We start from the raw sequence: 26,365 nt of genomic DNA, 5'->3' as shown, positions 1-26,365 counted from the left end.
TTTCTCTCTAGAACTGTGGGTTAAGGGGATCTGCCAGTGTCCCTTGGCAAGTCCAGAGTAGAGATAAACTTTGTCTTTCCCTGTCTATCTAGAAGTTTGTCGACCCGAGGCATAGGGTATGCATTGAACTTGACAATAGCGTTTACCTTCCAGAAGTCCACACACAAGCGATTGGTGCCGTCTTTCTTGGCCACGATGACAAATGGACTGCACCACTCGCTCCTGGAATGCTCAATCACCCCAAGTTCGAGTATATCCCATACCTCTTTGCGAACGCCACTTTGTCGACTTTCCGGGATCTGGTAAGGTCTCTCTCGTACTGTGACGCCTGTGGGAAAGACAGAGTCATATTCAGCCAAGTTAGTCCTGCCAGGCACATCAGAAAAAACATATCTGAACTCAATAAACTTATGCAGTTCCCGTTGCTGATCTGGAACCAATTGTTCCCCCATTTTTAGTGCTAGGAGTCTATAGACAGGGGCTTAACTAATCCTTTAGATTGTCTGGGGCTATAAATAAGACCTCCCTTGCCTGTCAGAGCTTTAATAAATTTATATGATAAATTTCACATTCATTACGGCAATCTCGCTGATCAGACAAAGTGTTGTAAATTATTTCTTATTCATATATATGTGTCGGTGGTTGAGTCTGAGGTTGAGTTCTTACATTCCACTGAAAAAGTAACATCCGTGGCTCCAAGAGTATCAACATTGAAATTGAAAACATCTACAACACTATGCATGAACTGATCAATCTTTACTCTGGATGTTTTTTCCCTTTCAGCAACATAACAGATCTTCTGTTTATTTATTTTTTTAACCTAATCTTATGAATTGTTAATGTCACTCCCCACTACTTAGTGTGTCCTTTCACTACCAAAAAATAGTACCTTTTTTCATAAAGTCCGTCATGTTGAGAAAACTGGTTTCAACCTCTATAGTGATCAAGTTGTTCTTGTCACAACCTGATGTGAAGAACTCCATTATAAATGTGTGGCTTGCAAAAATAAATCTTAGGCATAAATTCCTGGCCTGGCAGGCATCTATGTCCCTTGTGTACGTTCTGGTACTTATGTTTCCCAACTTATTCCATTCCTTGCTGGGAATTATGACATGCATAATACATTACCAGAACCTGGCATAAATTGTTGCAAACTTAAAGTGTTTCAGGATTTTGTTATTCACTTAATATAACAAAAATAATGTAACTGGTTTAAATACACAACAACAGCACACCACATTGTTGTTCTGTCAAATTGGCAGCGTTTAAAAATATCTCTCTTATAACTCCCTTAAACCTCCCTTTCTCTATGCATATATGTCATATGATTTCAATATGCAGCCATATTAGTTTAGATGTCAATGTCATGATCACCAACAAATTTAGCATGGAGGGTTTATATAAACTTGAAAATATAATGTCAGTGGTTTCTAGGATATGAGGCGTTACCACTGTGGCAATGGCAGCTTTATAAAATAACTGACAAGGGTTAATTTTTCTTACGCCATAATTTAAACTAGATAATCTAAAACAGTGAAGCCATAACACTGGAGCTTTGTCCCAGGTCACAAGTGAAGGGTAATGCTTCACAAGAATATGTGCACATGCTATTCAATGGGGTGGAGAATTAAACTTGCACTGCAGTGTTTTCGTTTATTTTTAATCTGAGAACCAGCACTGAATGTTGCACTTGGATCAGAAAGGATGAGGTAGGAGCACTTTTTGGTTAAGGTTTTCACACCAGTCTGACTCAGCTGGAGATGAGAACACACTCAACTATACGTGGGAGAAATCTGCATAGAAAATTACATTGAAAGATCCTTCCTCCAGAATTCTGAAAATCTTCTGTGACTGTTCCAGACTTTAAAAAAATACAATAAAAAAAAGACATGTTGTTACCACAGTGGTGAGATATTAAATGATGAAAAAGGGGGCAAAAACAATTTGTATGCTACATCTGCAGATTTCAAGATCTGGTGTATTTCTCATGGGGCCCACACTCCTGAACATGGTTTGCCCAGTAGATTCTTTTGAAGATAAAAAAACAAAAAAAACAATGTCTTATTAATATCTGTGGGACCTTATAGACAAAATTACACATGGTGAGTTCTATAATGAAATACATAAAAAGAACACTTTTCTATTTTGCACTTGTGTTTTAGTAAAGGTGCTTCCACGAAGACCTTCAACACCTCATATCAGTCATTTTGAGGTACGAATCTCTTAGAGAGTTGGATTCTGGGTATCGACTATTAAAAATTTTGGCAGCCGTCCATGTAATTGTTTCGGTGGTAAAGTCAAAATTGTAGAGTAGTGTGTTTTAAGGTCACCTCACATCGTCACACAACCATTCCAGATGACAGTTTACCATCAGACATATGAGAATAATTGACTTCAAATCTAGTATGTATACTCTTATTAATAGTTACTAGTTACTGAACCCCACCCATTAAAGTTACCAATTACGTAAAAGTACGATCATGTGACTTGGACTGCATATGTTCGTGTCAGTTGTTGATGACATGTCATCTTTCATGCAGGAACCAAAGCCCTGATGTTGCTCAAGCAAGGACACAATTATATACAGTAGATACTTCACCATTGGTCTCAATTTAGAGCTTCCTTTCCTGTGGCTCTTGTGGCCTTAATAGGCTAAAGAAACTCCACTGTGGCACTGATTTAAAACACAAATGGGATCACAGATTTCTTTGCCACAGTTGACTAAATCCTAGATCTAGAGGATCTATCAACATTTACCTTCCATAAGTGTCATACCAAAACACATTTGTTTTTCAATATTTACAGTATTGCTTGTGTATAATTGTACCCATGACACAAAATGTGACATTTTTCAGTTTCACACACTGTAAAAAGTCTGCTGGAATCTACTAAACCTTTAATTATGCCCGATAATAGAACCCAATCTTGGTTTAGGCTGTAAATACCAGCTCAGTAAAATCTGCAAACTGTTTGACTTCAAAGAAGTTTCTATTTGTACAAATCTAAAGCACTTTCTGGAAAATTTTTCTTTAGACCTTTTCTTTAAGAACTATAGCGAGAATTGTATGGTCCTTCAAACCAGGAAGTTTTTACTTGAATGACGTGCAAGAACATAAGAAAAGCTACAAATATGAGGAGGATATTTCGGCCCATTAAATGCTCATCCAAGTATCAGATCCTAGTAGCTAACTGATCCCAGAACTTTGTCTAGTCGTCTCTTTAAGGATCCAATGACTCAGCAGCAACATGGCACGACAACCTGCAGTATTTCATGAACTCACCACTCACCATAAAAGCCGTCTCAGTCTCATTCTGAACATTCTCAATTTCCAGCTGTGTCCTTTGGTCCTGGTATCTATGCTGATTTTTTTTTTTTTTTTAAGGATTTCTAAAAACTCTCCTGACCACTTTTTGTTAAAAGTTATTCAGTTCCCTGAGTCGTAATAACTCATGCCTTTTAGCCATGCGATTACTTTAGTAGCTCTTCACTGGATTGTCTCCAAAACTACAATGCACTTTACTGCGGGGCTCAGATTGAATGCAGTGTCACGCCAGAGCATTTGGACAATTGTATACGACCTCATGTTACCTCCCTTGATATGTTCAACAGAGAACTTGACTTTCAGTGACCTTGATTGGCAATAAACAATTTACATTTTTTTCTCTAACACTCCATTTTTATCTAGCATTTTTTTCAGTTATATAACTAAACTACTATGAAGACTAAAGTGTTTTCATTTGATTTCTATACTGTTGGCTTCTGCACATTAGCTGCAGAGCCAAGTGGTATCCATTTAAAATCAGGGCTCTACCTAAAAAAATTGAAAAGAAAGAAATGAAATCATTATTAAAGAAAAAGCTCCCTCACTGCCCCCAGCTGCTATTCAGTAATTTAATAAATAGTTATTATAAAGTTAGATCGAATTACCTCAGGGAATGCTAATTACCTACTTTTTAAATAATTTCCTTCAGTAGAACATCTGGCAACCACTACAGTAGATGTTTATTCTTCTAGAAACTTTGGTATGGGGGTTACTGTTATGGTGAGAGTTACTGTAGTGCAACAGTTGAAAATAGGGCAGGATTAAGTTTGAACCTTTTTTTTTCCTACAAAAACTTTCACTGCAGAAGTCACTATTGCGAAATCCACTACGCAGCTTGAAGTAGCATGAAACTAAAATATGAAACAGGCAGCCCTCAAGATTGCTTCTGAATGTAATGCTACCTATATATCTGGTCAAGAGGGGACATTACAGACAATATTTGTTGAAATACTCCACTCCCAAATTCCAGGTGGAATATGAATGTTGCATAATACAGCATGTTTAACAAGTGGTAGAGTACCATGCTACATCTGTATCCCCATGGACTGTACTGGTCACATTTTCTTGTATAATTTGAATAAATTGGATGATAAAATTACTATAAAATGGCTTCTACTATTCAACTAGTACAATTACCCGATCCAAATTCTCCACTCAGTCACCTCTGTATATTTGGAGGAGGCAGGCACAGGCAGACGCAGTTTTGCCTCCTCTATAGTTGTGATTAGCACGTCTATTAGCCAATCATGTTCTTCCATTTATTCAGATGGCTAGCATGGAACACATGAGTAAAGCCATCTAAAACAATAGCCAAAGGCAGCATGTTTCCCATCCTCTTTTGCCTGTTTTAGCCAATCACCAGACATGTGCTATCCCACATTGATAACCTCAAATGCTAACACTGAAGGAAGAGAGGCGCGGGTTGTAATGAACAATGTGGTACTTATATTTTTAATTATAATTTAAATTACTGTTTCTGTTTTTTTAATTACTTGTGGTAGGTTTTCCATTCAGCCATCTTTGCTTCAAGAGATACAGCTGAGTAACGTACATTGCTCCAGAACTAAAGTTTGTCTTATTTGCTTATTTTATATTACTGTACAGAACGGTATCTAATTATTTTGTTGGCCATTTATTTTCACAAATTAAGTCGATGGGGTGTGCTTTATTTTTGTCTGCCTTTCTCCTGCTTTAACAACTTTATTTAGAAAATATTTTATGTAAAGTATGTTAAAGTGATGTGGTCTTGAAGTCTAAATCCTATATTAATGTTGTATTTTAAACATACGTTGGCAGTGTGTAACAGTTAAGTCTTTGGGTCCTGTTTTACCTTTTTTCTTCTCAACCACTAGTCACCACCAGTGCAGTATTACATTCATAGTAACATTCTCAAGAACATGTCTGACAGAACTGGCATTCACTAGTATTGTAAAGTTGAAACCCAAAAAGTGCTTCCAAAGAACTGGAAAATTGTTCTATACAGTTAAAAAAAATGTACAGTAACTACATGAAGTTTGTTTTAACAAATAATGTTCCAAATTTTATTGTATTGAAATCATTGCACCTTTTTTAAATGGATCAGGCAGGAAAGTATGGGGGGAAAAGAAACCAATGTAAGCTAAAAACCTGCTACAGATTATGAAGTAGCACTTTAGAAAGCTTTTAACACCTTCCATCCAATTATGCTTCCAAAAGCCTAGACCAACAAAACCAATCCACTAGTGCTGCAACCACATTAATTGTTAACCATAAGTATATATTTATTTATGTCAGAACCCATTGCCAGCAGACTCCCAATGAGCTTTACACTTAATTTACTCCTCCAGAGGCAGGGCACCAAGGTAGCCTTTAGCAATGAACAGTTACTGTAGGTTTCTGTGCTGAACATCGCAGGTTATTTATCATTATGAAAACACTGTTTTGAAAGAGTTTGACCCTGTGATGTTGATATAGACACGTTTTCAATTTTAATGTACCTTCTGTTGGACAATGTGAGTTTTCAGTTTCTTCAGACAAAATGTTGTAATCTGTTGTTATGCAAGAGGGTCAGCTCTACTTTTATTTAACATGTCTTTATCGTCTTTTACCCTACTTTTCACTGGCAGCATTTTGGGCTTTAACTTAGCAGTTTAAGTGGGGTAAAATCACAGCCAATATAAATTTTACCAGGTGCCACTGTTATTCTGCAACCGAAGATGTAATATATGGACTTCCGCTAGGCACCAAGATTTTCTAAATATTTTCAGTGACCAGAATTATGCTTCTCTAAAAGCAGCAGAAGTTAACTGTCTCTCAACATCAATGTTTTGTAGCTTAGTCTCTGGCATCTGGCAGTTTAATGTAAATATAGTCATGTAGGCTTGCATTAGTTAAATATGCACTGTTTCAGTATGATTTTGAATCCCATGTTCTGATTCAAAAATGTATATATTTTTGCAGAGCTTTGTGTAAACTAGAGTAAATCTGGTTTTAATTTTGAAACCTTTTTTAAGTAATCCAAAATGACTGAAGCATTATCTTCAGACAGGAAGCTGGATAGGAACTTGTGTGTTTTGGATACAAGGTTGAGCTTCCCTAGACATTTTGTTTAACAAGTTTTTCAGAAAGTGGAGATGGGAAGTTGGCTGCTTCTTAATTGCACATTTTTTGAAAATGTGTTTTGACTTAAATTAAGACATACTCCTTACTGTCTTATTTTTGGTCATGGTCCATAACCTATTTTGATTGTTTAATCACTTTGATAACAACAAATGACAATACAATGTAATCAGGGCATCACTATAGGAGGATGGATTGGAAAAGATTGTTGTTGTAAATTACCTTTTGTCTTGGTTTATTCATTCCTAAACTGGCTCATCCTGCTCTACAGCGAATCTAAAATGAAGTCACAAGAATTATTGAACATTGGACCTAAAAGACACAGGAGTCTACGTTAATAATTTAAACAGTAGTGAATCGAAATACCTCCAATCTTTAACTCTATTCCATTGACAAAATCCAAGCAAACACTTTAAGCACAGCACAGACACTAGGACCAAGTTGGACACTGAGAGATAAAAGACAAAGGGCTGTAGTGCATTCCGAGAACATATTTAATCTAGGGGATATGTGACATCATAAACCACAAGGGCAAAGCGCAGAACCCTGAGATGGAATATTTTCTCAATGCAATGAAGGCCATATGTTATTTTTTATATTACATGGATTTAAAAAAATATGATCAAATATCGTTTTGCAGTGCATAAATGACAATAATAAGTGTAGAATTTGGAATACCTGTAGTATTGCAGCAATCTTTAAAAAGATGACACTTACCGGGTCTATAAAGAAAAACTATTATTTATTAGTAATCACGGAAATGTAACTCTTTATTAGACAGCAATCTGTAGCCTTACAGTCTGACCACAGCCTCTGTGGAAGATCTTGCCTGCCCCTTGAAAGCAATGTTGCTAACAGGGAACAGCGATGCAAGGAGTAAGAGTAGGCTTTTACAACACAGAGCTCATACTCACTGCCGTCATTTTACGTTACGCAGAAAATGTAATTTGCCAGGTGTGTGTCAAGCTCGGACTTCGATCACAGTTAGATAAGGTTTGCTTTCTTGTTGATGAATAAAAGTTTTTCGAGCATCGGTGTCGTCTGGGTGTTGAAAATGGAACAACATGTTGAGTGTCTTGATTGACAGAGAAAGTCGCATTACATGATTACTTTTTCAAGACTTTTTTTTAGCATGGGCCAGTGCTAATATAGTTACTATCAATGTACTATATAGAGAATATGCATGGGGTAGCGTGTGATATGAGAATTTAGAGCCCATCTGAGAGGTGGGAAGTTTGGGTAAACCCTTCGGGTATCATGATATATTTACATTGTTACTATGGAAAATGTTTTTTCAACACAATCTGAAATGCCATTTTTCATAAAGTATTCAACCATGTTGTTGGAGCAAAAACAACCAGTCATCTACTACTTACAATTTGCCAGAACAGCAGGAAAAGAGAAAACAGGATTGCTGATGATGGCACATGATAAAGGGCATCATTACTCATCGGGATTAGTCCTTATTTCAGCATAATTCATTGTTCTGGTGAATCTCCTTTCTTTTATTCTGCCTGAAATTGCAAATCAAACAGTGAAATCCAGGGCTCACAGCTGCCATTCCATTCAGCATCTTTTAAAAAGAGCCCAGTTCACACAGTGAGTGTGACATATATGTTTTGAGCTATAAGTCAGTCACAGGTCAGCCCTACCAAATGAAATGACCATACACTATGGTAATACTATTTGTGGATTAGACTGACTGACTGATGTAGCGGTCTCATACGTAAGCCAACATGTTGTAGCTTGCAAAATGGGTCCTGTGAGCATATACAAATACAATTACTGTGACATCACAGCTTATCACTCTGCTTCCTCTAAGAAGCAAAAAAGTCCCCTTTGCCAACAAAGGTAATTTATACTTCAATTGAATTCTTAAGGAAAATAAACTATAATATACACATGTGGTATAAACAGAGTACCATTATTAGTTCAGAAAGGAGACACCACCAATGGAATGAAACAGGTTGGCCCATGGCCTTGCCCATTGATGCCACCCTTATGCTGGCAAACTGATGAATGAAATATTAATGAATTAGATTAATATCTAATGACAGTGGGCAGGACAAGTGGCAAGTGACCAAACAAATGACTTACGATAAGGGCCATAGATGAGGTATATATATATATATATATATATATATATATATATATATATATATATATATATATATATATATATGGTTCAATGATTACATATTTGATTAAGGAGCATGTACTCTTTTTAGAAATACAACTATGTTTCCAATTATTTTGGAACATATAACATGCAATATCTGTGCAAATACAAGATGGCCATTCATGACTGGTTTATATGCTTTTGTCATATGATTTCAGTCAAGGCAATTTGGTAAAAGTGTTTTTTTTTTTTTTCTGTTGCAATATTATGTCAACCAATCTATAGTTTGAGTCCTATTGTCAGTTATATGTAATTTAAATCGTGCAGAAGAAAGATCACAGTTGCATATTAATTGGGCTAAAACTATTTTTAATAGTCACATTTTATTTATTAAGATTCATGCACTGATTTTTCTCCACTTTTAGCAGAGATGTGAGCCTCAGGCATGACAGAAACGGTAGGAGCAATGTAGTGTTTAGCATATGTAATTCACTGAATTACACTGAGCAAGGAACTGAAACAAAGACTTGAGCTCTCACTAAAAAAAAAATGATAACAAAGATTTTAACCAAATTAACTTGATGACACTAATTCAATCTTTATATATCTATCTAGTGTCATTTTATTCATTTTGCTTTGCTGGATCACACATTTGTTTATGCACCCCTACTGAGATATTCACAAATTATTTATTTATTTATGTATTAACTAATTTATAGCTACAGTATAGCTCTAGGTTTATGACATGTGTCAATCAGTCTTTGACATAACATTCCAAGTACTTGCCAGTGAAAATGCTGCCATGTGCCAGTCCAAACATTGACATATCTACAATCCTCCCTTGGAACTGAATTCAATATCTCTATTTGTTTATGTGAGGGAATCTTTTCTCCTTGCTCATTTCTTCACTCATAACTTTTTGTTCCTTTTAAATATACTGTAATGCATACATACAGCTCTTAATTCAAGTGTAGTTGACATCTCCAAAGACATTAGCAGTCAGCTATACAAGATAGTTACAACAATAGGAAATATTCATCTTCCAGTCTAGTTTAATAGTAGCCAGATACTAAGTAAGTACATTGGCTGGTAATGTTTATAATGCAGGAGAGATGTATTTAAATGAAGAATAAACAACAAACAGTATTAACATCTGTGAAATAAGACACTGTTTAAAGGATCATTAGGGATGACAGCTGAATTATTTCTACACTATGTAACTGTCAGTGCCTTTCTGCTTATTCTTATTAAACATACTGTCCATCCCTTCATAGATAAAAAAAAAAAAAAAAAAAAAAACATTTTTAAACTTTTAGTCAGTAAACAATCTAGTTTTTGCAACAGGGTATTTAATTAAATTGAATCCAGACTTGTTTTGCTGTCAGGCTTGCTTAGCTGTCAATTGACTTGTGAATCAGAGCTGCAATTTGAAAAGCACCCAAGTGAAACATGAAGTTGACTTATTTATGGACATCATGCAACAAATTAGATTGGGTGGAGGCGTTCTTGGAGGTAATATTAAAATGCAAACACACACAGCATACAATGTTATATTGGTTGCACTGATACTGTAACGTTTTCAAAAGTGAGGAACCATACTTCCTTGCACCAATAGGGACCACAATGAGCGTTACACTAACAGGAAACCAGAATTTTTCAGAGCTCAAGATCAGAATCTCAGAATGATGTTGATGAAGATGAAGATGAATGATGACTTGAAAAATCTCCAAAAAGAATGTTGGGAACTACAAATTAAAAGTGAAATGGTGCTTTTGGCTGATTTTCTTTTGCTGCACCAATACCCTGAAAACACATAAACTATCCTTGCTGTACAGCGAGTCTGGCAGTTCTTGTACTTCGCTGATAACTTGGCACGAGGAACTACCATTCCTCTCAATGTATTATACACAAATATAGAATGAAAAAAGTGCTTTAAAACTTTAAAATTATAGTTGAAAGATTCTCAAGGAGAATACAGCACTCCTCTTACTCTCCTGGCCCCACCCCACTCATCACCATTATTCATACTCAAAGTAGAAATAATACATTTAACCGGGGGTCTGTACTAAAGATGGGGATCAGCTAATCCCAAACTTTGTTCCTTGTATTTTGTTTTTGTTGCAATTGGTACTAAGATAGTACAGAGCTGGGAATGATCCCCAGATAGTACCGTACTAGCTAGTACTCAACTTAAAGTACAGAACTAAAGACTACATTCTCAAGTTTGTTGCAATTGACTATCATTGGTTAGATGTCTCTTTATGTATGTGGTTGTGTCATTTGTACCATTTCTTATAAGGAAGCTACAGAAAAGGTTGTTAAACATTTAGGAAAAATAAGCAATATAGAGCATGGGTGTTAAACTCGAAAGTACCTGAAAAGTTAAAAAACGCAATAATCTTTCAATTTCAATACTCTTTGACTCACTGAGTAAATGGGAATCTACTACTGTACAGCATGGGTGGATTTTGTTCCTACATAGAAAAAGTTGGGAGCTGTAAACAAATTGTACTTTTAACAAGGTCTACTTTCTAATAGAGTGAGAAAGCAAACATATGGAAGCATTTAGTAAACTCAGAAAATCCAACTAAGCAAGACAACACAGCATTTTTGAAGAATAAGAGCCCTAGAGTCAAATAGGTCAGGTCCCAGGAGAATTTAGCATTGCAGTTAAAAAAAAAAAAAGCTTCAGGCAACTCCTGTCTATCCAGAAACTTGGTGGTATGTTTACATTTTTAGCTGCAGTACCGGAATTAGTGTCTTCATTCTTTCTGGTTAGGTCGTATATAAGTCAGTTGATGCACCTAGATTTCCCCCGAGCTAACTTTTTACAGACAGTAGCTCCTCAGGTTGCTAAGATATAGTTTACTTCCATGAACTCAATGGGCTATCTGTTTTAGACATAATTTTTTAAATATTAGTATGCAACTTTAAAACGACATTTGAAAATGTTCTAAACATGTCTACTACAACAGTAGTTGTATACAGTAAATTAAATACTAAGACCACTCTGGTTCTGAGCTGAGGTCCCAGTGTTCAGTTATTATGTCGTGCCCTTTACCTAACCAGAAGCCTAGTCATTCCAAACTGTCACTCAGGCATTCTGCATAGGTAATTTATCCATTCACAGCAAAACACAGCACAAAAATGATTTCTGGTAAGGTAAAATAGTTTAAAAAAAAGGCTGTAAATACTATGAAAGTTAAACTATGAACACTGAATTTTAATTCATAAACCCCATACTGGGGTAAACCGGTTATTTGGCCTCCTGACTCAATTTGAATATTATATATATATATATATATATATATATATATATATATATATATATATATATATATATATATATATATATATATTATATATTGAACAGAATTTTGATGTTTTACTTACAATCATGTAATCAAAGAAAATCAAAATAATCATGTAATCAAAGAAAATACAAAATAATATTGTATAATAGTAGTACAGTATTTCATGTCAGATTTTGACAATTTTTTTAAATTTTTGTCAGTTTTTCTTGAATTATATGGAAAACTACAAAGTGGAATGTATTCTGTTTCTATTGCATGTATATATAGATTAGCTCAAAGAGCCATCTGCCCAACGTTTCAATATGCTGTACATATCTTTCTCAAGGGAGCCTGTGTTTGAATCAAAACATTGGAGGTATTTCTAGGTGTTTGACGGCATGACAACTACTTGTTATTGTTTATATACAAATCCATGATTTATTCTTACATGATGTAATAGTGTTCTATATGTGACATCACTTTTACTTATATCTTTAAATCTATATTAATTCTAATTAACATTATTTTATATAAACTTATATTTATATTATCATGCAATGCTGGCTCTGAGGATCAGCCTTGATATGGTCTCCCCAGCGCATCAGCATGCACAACTTTTGAATTAATTTTGCTTTTATATATATATATATATATATATATATATATATATATATATATATATATATATATATATATATATATATATATTCTTTAACATATACATTACCACAGTTAGTAATGGAGACTTGTTTGGTACCAGGAGAAAGCGAAGTGATAAGCTGATATGTTACAGTGAGGCTTCCCATTCAGAGTCTGTGGGTTTAACTGTCAGTTGTGCGTTTGAAATTGAACACTGCAGCTGCAATCAAGCTACTAAATTAGCCTGGGTGCATATCAAATATTCTTAATGACAGGGTTGCGGCCCTGCACATGTCAATAGCGTATTTGATTTGTTTTGCTTTCATTTTTGTAAAAAGTTTTGGTGAAATATGGCAGGTCTTGGGTTGGAATCCCCTTCCCTCTAAAACATATGTGGACTGTGACTAGGCACTAATTGATTATCAATTAGCCCTGGCCCCATGCTATGAAAAGGAGCTGGAAAGCCAGTTCCTTTGTTCTGCAAGTCTGCGAGGGATTGGTTGTGAATCCTCAGCACTTTGTGCCTAAACCAGAGTGCGCAACTGTATTGGGGAGGGGGAGGGGGAGGGGGGAGGGGGGGACACAACACACACACAATTACTGTTAGCATTATAACCGTATGTGGACCAGGATACAGTCATTTAGATTTAGTTTAGGGTAATTTCCATGCAACAGTAAAGAGAGGTGTGTCAGTGCAGAAGGTTCCTTACAATGGAAGCAGCACTCAACCACTTTTGGTCAACTTTGAGTTTTTTTATTGTTTCATTTTTGGAATTGTGTACTTAATATTTCTATCACACGTTGTGTGTAATAACATTATTCGTAAAATCAGGTAGTCTCCTCCACAACCCCACCCTAGATATTACCTTTGCTGGTATCATAGAGGCAGCCAACTGCAATTGTATTGTAATCCCTGTAAATATTGTAAATAAAACCTGTGTGTCTGTGTAACGTTGTCAATTGCAATCCCTCTGTCTCTCTCACTCACTCTCTCACAGTGGACTCCAACACCTCTTTCAGACCTGGGTTAAAACTTTTGTCGCAGCTTGTTTTAAATGTATTCTGACATACATTTCACGTTTTATACATGTGCTGTTTAGCTGTGTTTAATTAGAGGTACAGTTAGTGATAGTGTTGGCTGGCTTGTGCTTGTCTACTGAACGAAAATCCTGTTAGTTCACATTCAAAATGGTTTGCCTTGTGAGAGAAAGATGCATGTAAAAAATATCTTCCTAGTTATCCTGAATATTTAATAACGTACAGTTATTTTTTTTTTTTTTTAGTTTACAAAGATGGTAGGAAGGATGGTAGCAACTGCCTCATTGTTCATACTGTAATTAAACATGTTGTTGCATTGTAATTACACAACCAGGTGTAATGGTCATGTTATTACAGTGCAATGCCACAGCAGTTAAACACACATAATGTAAAACAAAGTCACCAGCATGACCCTCTCCAATTTAACTTGACCGGCTCTAGACCAGCAGCAACCAGCTTGGAACTTGGAAGTTTGTTATGTGACAATAACTGCACATTTCACTTTGTCATCAGTTTCCAATCCTTATTTTTTACAGAATGTTTCGCTGAACCATTTCAATTTAATAATACAACAACTGTGTAAGAATGTAATGAATATTGGTGTCATATATTATTTATATGCAGTTGTAATCAGTCTCTGGAGGGAAGAAGTGATCTTCCACTAGACCTACTAGGTCTTAAGGCCTGAAAAGTCTGTAGACCCATTGAATATGTGACAGGGCATATTACCAACTAGCAGTAGGAGCATTAAACTAAAGAAATAGTGCACATATAAGCTCAAAATGAAAAGTTATGCAATCAAAGGCTGTCAGCTAGGAAATAAAAATGTATGCACATAAATCCTACTGGTTTTAAAAAACACACAATCTCACCCTTCTGCAAAGCCAACAAGTACTGTATCACAAGTATATAGTAGTTAAAGAATATTTATGTGGAGTAAACCAGGCAATATGTTTTTGTTTATTATTAACTGTTAAAAACTAGCTAACATATTAACAAGTGATGTCCATTATGTTTTAAGTTTACAAACTTAAAAGATACTAACCATTGTTAAAGTAATATCTTTAAACACATATAACCCCATTTCAACTACACGATCACTGTCAAGTTGAAAGTCTGAAAGTAGGGTTCTGATATTTGCTGAACAGTTTTAACTCGCCCTTTTCTTCAAGTTAAGGAATTGGTAAATAGCTACTATATATTAATCAACCAACCACAAATATTAGTATGGTTGCTGTTAACAGTTGATGAACAAAAAAGTTCCCCCTGGACTTTCATGTTGCTTTACTGGGTGTACTTGTGAACCATATATAACATATCATAATGAGCCAATACAATTGAAACACCTGCTGTAACACAGTAGGAAGTGTGGGGCCACCATGGGCAGCTATTAAAGCACCAAATTGGGGTGTCAAGCCTGCCAGGTGTTCTTTAGGAATACAGTATGTGACCATTACTCACTGCCTGCAACCACTAATACAATCAGGGAATGTTTTCTTATTTTTGCCCGAATATGTAATGCAAATGCAGCATTTAAAAACAAAATCAGTCCAAACATCTTTCAGCTTTCACAGGATATTGATTAAACCACACAAACTTGAGGAAACCCCCAGAATTACTCAAAATATTTCAGTAATTACAGTATTTGCTTACTGTACACAAAATTGTAATTTAATACAGCTAAATGAACATGGAATGTGTGTGTATATATATATATATATATATATATATATATATATATATATATATATATATATATATAACACATTGCAGAGAAACAAACAGTTACTACCAGTACTTATGCTATAATTAAAAGTGACTGAGAAATACCCTGATTATACCAACTCCAGAGCTGTGTGCTACCCTATGAACACTTATATTCAACATCTCCTTTGGTATACCAAAGAAGGTAAAAGAGAGAAAGCTAACAGCCTAGAACACTCACAAAACTGTTATAAATTCATCCAAGCACAGTGGGCCCAGTATGTGTGAAATGTTTTTTTTCTCCTGAGCATTTTTTTCTTTTAAATGTGGTCTATGCTTCAAATTAATAAAAGTGGACACAGTACACTATGGTGACTGTAGTAGCCCCGAACTATGGTGACTGTAGTAGCCTCAGTTATTAATCTGTGCACAGTACAGACAGTTCTGACATGGACATTGCTGCCATCTAGTGGATGATTTGCTACCCATGGTTTAATTTGGCAGCCAGACCTGGAGTTGTTGGTTTTGCTCAGAATGAGGCATCCACACCCATCTCATCTTATTAGCTCTCCTAATAGATGTTGTTAAATCATCAATGAGTTCAGAATGTTATTATGTGAATAAAATTCTGCAGTTTTTTTTTTGTTTTGGGGGGGGGGGGGGGGTTAGCATATAATGCAAGTCATTCTTCAAGCAGCTTCAATAATCTACTGCACTTAAAATTGTCAGTTGTTGAGTCACTCTCAGGTAGTATGTGCTCATTAGGGTTCGGTGTGTTTAAATTTGTATAAATATATTCAGTTTTATGTGGAGACATGAAATGAAAAATACAAGTGTAATCATTCAGGAACTCTCAAATAAAAAAAAGGAACTAAAACTGTGAATGTGTTCCATCAGGATTGCTAAAGATTCTTTAATGATACCTTGTGTTGTTTGCAACACTCTTTCAGTATACAGCCAGGTCATGGGATACATGTAATATTTCTATGAATCAGAGACCCACTCGGGCTACACTGAAACTGACAGCAGGTACTATGTGTAACTGGTCCACTGATTACATATAATTTCAACTTTTTTCCTTAGGAGAAGTTTGTTATGAACTGGATTTTGGTTTCATTTTGAGACACAACATATGCAACATAAAACCAGTGCAGACACAAACAGTTCTGCAATAAACGTACCTTGAAGCAAATGTACTGATTGTTTGGGTGTAAAATGGAGTGTATCTTTTGGTTCATTTCTGTGTTTTCTCAGGATTGAGTTCATTTATGTTCACATTACAATTTGCAAAAAAAAAAAAAAAAGATTAGTGGACGTGATGTTTACACTGTCTGCAATGCATCTTGGGATATTTTTATGATTGCAATGATTGGGGGATAACTGGTTTCCCCTGGGTGTTTACTTTGGGAAGTAGCCGACTATGTATATTGCTTGTGTAATAAATACTAGGGTCTAGTGTAGACCCCAAAGTAACTTGAATATCTTCAGAGTGTTCTCTATTCTGTGCCGTATGTTTTGTGAGTGTGCATTAGCTCAGCTTATAGCTAAGTGCAATCTGAAACATCTATATGAGGCCAGGAGTGTATGACAAAAACATTGTAAAGTTTGGTGCAAAATCGAGGCAGTTATTGTGTTCCCTCAGCATAGTGTGACATACAGATGGACATTATCAGCGCATAAGGGCCCCCACTTGTTGAATGAGGACCCTAAACAAGCATGTAACACTAGTACACGTGTGCATTATTTGTTCTAAGTATGTGAGAATGTGGAGAAACACCTGTGCTTAACATGCAAAAGCAATAACTAATTGACTAAGAAAAAAGGAAAAAAAAATCTATTCCAACTACGAAAGAAGCATGAAGTAAGGGAGCATTATATGTACCAACCTCTTGAGAAGCTGTGCAATTATTTGTAGTAAAACATGTATGTATTCAGAATCGGTCTAAACTGAGCCTCGCTGTAGACTACAGGCCACTTCCACTGTGTGTTCCCTGTGTTTTATGCAGATGACCTTGTGATTTCAGCTGAGCTCCCATGTACCTCAAGTCTGGCTACAGTCCTCCAAGCCATGAATAATTTGGAGTAAAGAACAGACACCACTGTAATAGCAGCAAACTTTCTACTTCTCTTGGCCAGACTCAAATGTTTTGTTGCTCTTGACAACAACATGGTATCGGAATTTATTAATGGTACTGGCTTTCACTTCTTTTTTTATTATAAATTATGAGTCTAGAAAAGATCATTCAGATGCCTGAAGACTGGTGATTTAAAGGTATTTTCAGTAATACCTTTGGCAGACCAAAGATTGTGTAATCTGAAACATACTGCATAGTACTGTACTTTTAATATGGAACAAGTTGCATTCAATATGCATTTAAAGTTTGATCTAAAAGTTGTTGTTTGTGTAATGTGTGTAAGCCAGTAATGTGCAGGTGTGTGTGTTCTTTTTTCACAACATACATAATTTAAGGTGCTTCCATAATGGCAACAAATGTTTTCATATTTTAGACTTATTTAGAAAGGACTGCAGGGTGAGTCACCAGTGTGCTCTTCCTTTATTAAATTAAATAAATAAAACAAACAAACAAACAAGAGACTTGTGCACTAAACAAAAGGCCTGTTGCCCAAAACAAAAACAATGAAAAGTAAAATAAGTACCATGCCTGTGCAAATCCAGCGCGGGTAGCAATTGTCTTTTTAGTTATTTACATTCCTCTTTCTCTCCTCTCTCTCCACTCTCATGCACCGCAGCGCTTAGCTGCTTTACTTCTTATACATATGGCCATCCTCAAATTGGCAAACGATGAACCAATTTGAAGATGGCCACATTCTGCACGTGTTATTGTTGGCAGGGAAGATAATTGTCTGCTTCCCTGCCAATCCAAAACCCACATTAACAATAATAATACATTGTTTTTAACACAAAATACATTTTATTAATACTACTACTAATAATAATAATAATAATAATAATATAATAATAATAATAATAATAATAATAGGGTGGGGTGGGCCATCACAGATCCCCAAAAGTATAAAAAAGTAATGAATAAATCCTAGAAGACCTGACAATCTAAACATGCAAAGTAGCCTAAAAAGCTAATGCAGCTGGAATATCAAGTGAAAGCCTTTTATATGTTATTTTCAGATTTGTTGTTGAAATACCCCAAATCAAGCATCAATGGTCATAGAAAAAAAAATAATAATCATAATTTTCCTGAGAGCAGTATGAAAACAATATTTTCTGCTTCAAACAATGAGTCTTTCTTTTATAGGAGTCGAGAAAAATGTAATCCATTCGGAAAACTAAATATTTTGTTTAAATAGTTGTTTTCTTTCAAGCACTGATTGAAATGAAACGGAATTCTTAATGTAGGCAGGAATGTAACATTCTCAATGTAGGCAGGAAAGCAGTCTCCTGGCTTAAATCCCTGGATCGTGGCTTCAGGTGACTTTTCATACAGCACCTAATTAATGAGGCAATTCATTGGTGAGGATCGCAGGTGCCTGAAATCTCAAAAGTAACCTCAGGTTCAACCTGCTGGACAGCTTATCTGCCAATTAAAGAACAGAGTGTTTCCCACATTCAGTACAACCACAACATTTACAAAATTAGCCTTAATACTCACTCTGCCAAGATTGGGGACACAACATTAAAACATAGACTGGGTACATCCACCTTGTAACACTACGTTTAAAGAACTACAGCAAAGCAATTTAAAAAGAAAATCATCAGGTAAATAAAGCTACTGTACTTGAGTTTCTGTGCACAAAATATGTTTTCTGTTCATAATGTCTTGGGGCATATTTTCAAAGCAACATTGTGTAATACATTTGCATATAATTAAAGTAATTAAAGACCCTGTGTCAGAGAGAAAGCCCTGTCAGTGCCTCCCTGCAAAACCATGTGGGAATGTGGCTGTAGCCACATTAAATTATTAGTGTATAAAGGGGTGATCACAGGTTTTAGTTGAGAATTGTGATGGGGGAAGGTACAGTGCAGTGCTGGACTGTGTTTGTTGTTTTTGTAGTTGTGTGATTTGTAAATAAACACGCAAGAGCACTTAAACTGCAGCATTTTGGTCTCTGAGTCTCATTGCTAATGCTACCTGGTCACATATGGAGTCAGCATGAGATAGCGGCCCTGGAGACTCAGAGACAGAACTGTAGGTTTATTCGTCTGTCTGGAGTATGGGCACCTCCCGGACGTGTGCATTATGAAGACCCCCTCTGGTGGGAATGGCTCCTCCAGGGAGAAATCCAACCCCAGCTACCTGCCCTGAAGATGAAGGGGGGGGGGGGGGGAGTGGCCATATCAGGAGGAGGACAAAGGATCTCCAGCACCAAAAAGAAAGACAGCTGCCTTACCGCTCTTGAGGCCACATGTTTGTGCCCTATCTGTGGTGAGTTGGGGCACTTTGTGCCCAGCTCCACCACTACTGCCGGAGTGTTCCGCTGTTAGCGTTGCCACTGCCAGCATTGTCACTAGTAGCATTTCCGCTGCCAGAGTGCCTCCCGCCACTGCCAGCATTGTCGCTGTTAGTGGTGCCCTTTTCAGCAATTCCACTGCCACAATGCCTCGCATCGCTGTTAGCGTTATGGCCACCCCTGCAAAAGGAGGAGGTGAGGCCCCCACCACCACAGCTCCAATCACCAACCTGTCCACAAGAATCCATCTGGGGAAAGATGGACATGAGGGTGGGGGTTGGTGTTTTGGGGGGGGGGGGCATTGCGCACATGAGGGGAGGAATTTGGCAGGGGGAAAGCTCTGCCAGTACATACCTACATAAACCCCTTGTAATTTCTTTGGTCAATGGGATAACTTTATCGGCCACATATTAATTTGTTGAGACACCATATATTTATAACACCTAAACATCAGCTCTATTTCATTAAATCTGATCTTGCCCATGTTTTGTTGTGTTCCTTTGATTCCTCTGCCTCCCCCTTCCACATGTGCAACAAGTGTTCCCCATCTTGGAGTAATGTCCCATTCTTCCAGCTTTGGAGGCTCAAACCCACTCTCACCTCTTCATCTTTGGGATAGAGAGGAACCCCTCGGCATAATCATACCTACCATCATGCTCCAGCCCCGCCTTGTTGTCAGAAATTGTCAGTAATCATGTAGTAGTTCCAAAAGCTGTCTGCAGTTTTCAACAATAAAATCCCATTTAAAAATACAAACATGAATACAGTAATTGGAAAAATGTTATAAGCCTTTGTCAAAAGATCTAATCCTTCACTGGCTTATGTTATTTGTCTAGCAAATCAGAAGAATTATATTTCCTAAATCGTTAATTCTGAGGTACCACCTAAAAGATTAGACATCAGACTTGTAGTAAAATGGTTTTCAGTTTTTGCCATCTAGCCAACCTATTGTTTGAAATGAAAGCAGTAGGTAAGTTCTGAATAACAGGAAGCAGCAACCGAATGTTCAAAGCAATCTGTAGCCTTCAGGGCAGGAAATGTGATATTTAGTACAACCAGCTGAAAGGCATGTTTAACGGTAGAATAACGCTGAATCACATTTTTCTATGATTGTTATACTTAAATCTTGAATTGGAGGGGACACTGAGGAAAGACGATGGTGTTGTTTGGCTTGTAAAAGGTGGTTTCAGCTGCTGAAAGGAGGAACCACCAACTATTGTTTATTTGTGGAAGAGTGAATGCTGCGAGAAGCTCAGTAGCACATACATGTTCAGTATAATACCATAGATTTTTAGGTTAGATAGAGGTTTGTTTCAAATAGTTCTAGTCAGTTTTTTTTTTTTTATCAAACCTATGTTGTGACCAGGTGCAGTTCCAAACTGGTGCACTAAGCCATAGTATATCGTACTTCACCTTACAACAGATGGACATATTGGCAGAGAAGTTCATTACATTTAGGGTGATGTATACAACACGTGTGAATGATGTACCTGGTATTTTTAAGCTTGTAATGAATTTTACAGATGGTGTTATGAGGAAGAAGCAATGAAAAAACTGCATTACCTTTCAAGTATTATTAAGAAAACACACTGGAATTATACAGCCCACAGCATTGTTGTTTTATTTGAAAGTGGCAAACAGACTTGTTATATACTGTACACGTTAGCTGGGATGTGTTTCAAGACATTAAACTTCTCAAACAACTACCATGTCTCATCATTTTTATGCACAATATGGCAATCTTTTCCTTTCTATAGTAGTATCCCCTGGCAATATCAAGTAATACATCACATGTTACTAACTCTATGTTGGAAACACAGCTCCCATCATATCAATGATAAATAAAGTTTAAAATATTAATACATTTACCATCAATTTTTATAGCAACAGATTTATATCAAACACCTGTAGTCATGGCTGCCATACACTATCCAGAGCTCTGGGAGTGTAATATAAAAGTGTCATTCAAACTCATTACCTCTGGTAGTCAGAATAGAGGGAATAAGGTTCTTCCCAACATACCCTAAATGATCTTCCATGTAAATGGTTGCATATGGTCAAAGTTGTCATTTTAGAAGATATGTAATACTTGCAGAGAAGGCAATGTTTATTATGACTGTAGAGACAGATGGAATCCAAGCTCGCATAATGTAAGTTATTCTTTTACATTTCTGTTCTAGGCTAAAGTGAGATTATTATTATTATTATTATTATTATTATTATTATTATTATTATTATTATTATTATTATTATTATTATCTGTCTTGATCTGTGAAGAAACATAAGCATTTAAACAATTGGGATAGTCACGGATTACATGGTGAGGTATTTCTAGTGGACCATATTTTCCAAACCAGCTTGTCGCATGTATTTGTCAGTTTTGGTTTTTTAGTGTGCAGTGAACTTCGGTCTCCTTAACATTTGTAATGATGTGTCAACCCAATTTTGTTTCACTGCTGCATGATAATGTATTTCAATACAGTAGATTGCATTTTATATCAACCATATGGTAACAGTTATAGACTGAAAATTCAACTTACTCGGGATGTACTGTAGAACCTATTACTAGTAAATATGTACCGTAGCTTTTACTGACTGTCATAAAACCCAATATTCTACCCCTAAATTGGGCAAAGATCTTTTTCCTTTGGCAGGTAATTTGATATGTTTGACAGACATTTTATACAAAGGGACCATAAACACATTTGACATTTATTTGACATATCACTCACATTCTGTACAGTATATCATATTTAATTAAGGAACTATTTAAGGTAATCATATCTATAGACTTTAAAAACCTCTGCAAAGCGATTCCATAAAATCCAACCCTAGTGACCCAACCCATTTGTAATCCAATATAAATCTGAACAAAGCTAAGAAGGTAAATTCCTTGTTAGATTTTTATATGTTATTTATACTGTATTAATGTTCATGTGCCAAATATTTTACTGCCTTATGTTTCTTGTCCACACTGTTTTAAAAAAAAAAGCAAAGGGCATTCTTATGTGGTATTTCTGGGGTTGGGGCTGTCTGACTCCTATGGGCAGTAGTGTTATTGTATGTTTGGGGTGAAATAGCGTGACTTTGGAGAAATGGTGTTATGTATGTGGTTTGAAAAATACCATTTTGTAATAATTAGTGTTGTTGGTTCCTATGTAAATTGTGTTTAAGTGCACAGTCTTGTGAATATGTTGGGAGCAGTAGTAATAAGTAATGCATCCTAAATTGAAGTTGCTGGGTGGGCACCCAAGGTGGAGTGCAATTAAGTAAAAAAAAAAAAAAATATATATATATATATATATATATATATATATATATATATATATATATATATATATATATATATATATCGTTATTGAACACTTTCTGCAGTCAAGTCTAAACTAATGACATCCTCGGCAGACAATTTTTTTAGACATATTTTATTACTCCACTTGCTCTGTTACAGTTTGACATATCTGTAGCTTTATATGAAGGAAAATGACAGCAGTCCTTTTGTTTATATTTCTTTTGCCTGTGTTCACAATAAACAGTTTGGACGAACACTGCCTGTGTGAACCTGTTTATTTTCATGGAGCGTTACAATATACACTAGAGTTGCAAGCAACTTTACGGCTTCCAAGCTGTTATTGCCAAACCATGTAACCAATCAGCTTCATTATGTTACTGACATTACTTCTCATAGTCCTCTACTATTATACAAAGTTTCATAAGTCTACTGCATTGTACCACTGACATATACTGCAATATGTGTGTAGCAGGGTGGTAGGAAAGCCCTGCTGTTTAAACGTATTTGTTTATTTTTAGAACAGGGCCTCCCCCTCCGCCCCTGTGTCGTATTTGTTAATTATGATTTATTTATGAATGTATTTGTATTCACTACTGGTCAAAAGTTTTAGAACACCCCCATTTTTCCAGTTTTTATTGAAATTTAAGCAGTTCAAGTCCAGTGAATAACCTGAAATGGTACAAAGGTAAGCGGTAAACTGCCAGAGGTTAAAAAAAAAAGTTTAGGTTACCAAAAACTGAAAAATAATGTACATTTCAGAGTTATACAAAAAGGCCTTTTTCAGGGAACAAGTAATGGGTTAACAACTTACAGCTGTTCTGCAGCAATGGAAGTAAATTAACCCTTGAAAGTTGATGCTAACAATTCCTACAGGTGTCCCAACTTTTGTTGATTACTTAAAAACCCTCTGTCTGTATAAAAGCAGTGTTGGAACAGACTGTGTTACTACACTCTCTTAAGCATTATTTGAACAGTAGTGTACTGCAGGAAGTAGCATATTGCTATCATAATGGCGAGAAAAAGGCAATTAACAAAGGAGGACAGACAGATCATTATAACCCTTAAAAGTGTAGGTCTTTCCTTTAGAGAAATTATAAAGAAAGCCAAGGTGTCAGTGAGTACAGTTTCCTACAGTGAAGGCAATCGCCCAGCCTGACCTATATTTGTATTTTTGTGTTGTGTTTGTGATTTGTTTATTTAAAACCTTTATTTTCTGCTCGGTGAGCAGTATATTTTGTTAAAATATTGAACTAATTTTTTTTATTATTGAAAATAAACGGCACACCACGCGTCTTTGAACTGCAGTTACGCCCGTGTTTTCAGTTTCTGCTTCTGGCCTGACGTCACCTCTCAGCCATAGCCTGTCACAATGTGCAAAAGGAAGAATGCTGAAATATATTTGGCCCACAGCAGCCATGTTTTTTACAGTAGCAACTTCCCTTGAACAAGAGTAAAAGATAATCATACTTAGATCATGTATGCTCATTTTTGCTTCAATCGGATAAGCAGTTTCTGAAAAGATGTTTGTTTGTTATTTATGTTACGCAACATGGCTGCAATACCACGCAACCGATCAGCTTCTGATGCATGTGCCCCAATCTTGGACTATTCCTTAACATGTGTAGTGAGTCTCAGAACTCTGTATGTAAAATAACAACCATCTGCAGTCAATAGGAAGTTATAGGCAGTTTTACAGCCAGTTTTAAATTTGACCTTTAGCAGAGGTCAGAGGTCATAGGCAATGACACTTTTTATATGGCATATATGGGTTACTATACATGTTACATAACAACCACACCCTTATCTCCAGTCATTTAAATGTTATAGGCAGTGGCGTATGCAGATGATGTCATCCAGCATGGCTGCTATGATTTTCACAGTAGCAACTTCCCTTGAACAAGCAAAACAGATGACCATACTGAGATGTTTTATTGCTTGGTATTGCAAAAAACACTGATCGAGCCCCAGTGCAAGGCCCGATCAGTGTTTGAAAAGGGGACCTTTTTTCGCGCACTACAAAATGATTCATTTTGTGTATAGTTAGGGTGACCAGATAGCAGAGTGAAAAATCAGGACACTTTCAGTTGGTACGCAAGGGAAGAAACCTTGTTTAAATGAAACAGTGCACAATGCAATTCACGCAAACTACGTATCTTTCTTCTGTAGATAGGCTTTTTTATTCCTTCGTCTTCCTGTGTGCATTGCACTTAGGCAAAAACAAAAAGTTAGAGAAATACAATGTTTGTTTTAAACTCCAAAGCATTTAACTTTCTTGTTTACTGTTCAGATGACAACGAAATACCAAAAAATGGACAACAAAGCAAAACAAACAAAGTATATTTCAGCTGAGGATCGTGTCACGATATTTCCCAAATAAACTGTACGCAGATGGAGGTAATTGTTTTGTACATCTTGTGACAAAGAAAATACGATCGATCGATTTAGCTTCAGAATTACACATTAAACAAAAGGCTACTACAGAGCCTGCTGAACAGAACGAAAAACAAACACCAGCTTTCAGAAAACAAACTGGAGTCAGTGCAGACAAAAAAAGTATTCCTGTGTTGGTTGTACCCAAGTTAAATCAGCACTACAGATACAATCAAGCTCAGCTACCTCGGTTCAAACAACCTGTTGTTTACTTTTTAAACGCAGTTAGAATTTTAGACCCGAATAGACACATTTTCTTGTTTTGACTCAGTACAGCTAAAATAAATTCCTGGATGGGACAAATAACATGACAATGAATGTGCTGCATATATGGACTTTATTCAAGAATACCAGATGCTTTTGGGTAGCCGAGTTTCTAATTGATTTCCACATCTGTATAACTTTGCCTTACACCCCGTTCACACTTACTGAGTCGACCTTGGGCCGCCTCAAAATTTCCGTTCACAGTTGAGGTTTTAGGGGGCCTAAGTGCATTCACATATGTGGCTGAAAAGAAAGCCTAAATTGCGGCGAAGTGCTTGTCGGGAATGTAAACAGTGGCATAAACACTGCATTCCCGGAAGTCAAAATCGGAGATTGAGCTCGGAAATTTGCAGACGTAAATATGGACATCTTATTTTTTGCAACACTGATGGTACTGTACTTATTGCATAAGATACGATAAAGGCGTGTGTTGATAGTGCAGTTAGTTACTATGGAAAGAATCGATCGTGTTAGATCATGCGTAAATGCAGCAAACAAGGATGTGTACATTACATTAGTCACAACACAGATTATTATACTAATGGTGACAATATGCAATATTGCAGGTTTTCAGCAAAGATAACGCAGACATAAAGGAGACAGCTGCTTCTGCATCCAGCTATCAAAGAATATTCTGGACATTTGCAGAGATTTTTTGAGATGTTATAGCATGACTTGGATTGCGTTATTGAGGAGTTTGGTTATAAAACGAGTGATCGGGAGAGTATCTACGTCT

General features: G+C 36.2%; 1 pseudogene; it reads right to left on the bottom strand.

The window, feature by feature from the left end:
• LOC121325651 overlaps positions 1-26,365 on the bottom strand; it is a 68,975-nt pseudogene that overhangs the window by 27,886 nt on the left and 14,724 nt on the right.

This window comes from Polyodon spathula, chromosome 1 (genome assembly GCF_017654505.1).
Source record: "Polyodon spathula isolate WHYD16114869_AA chromosome 1, ASM1765450v1, whole genome shotgun sequence".
In the NCBI taxonomy this organism is placed as follows: domain Eukaryota; kingdom Metazoa; phylum Chordata; class Actinopteri; order Acipenseriformes; family Polyodontidae; genus Polyodon; species Polyodon spathula.
The sequence above is the reverse complement of the archived record's forward strand: the minus strand, read 5'-3'. Positions and strand labels throughout refer to the sequence as shown.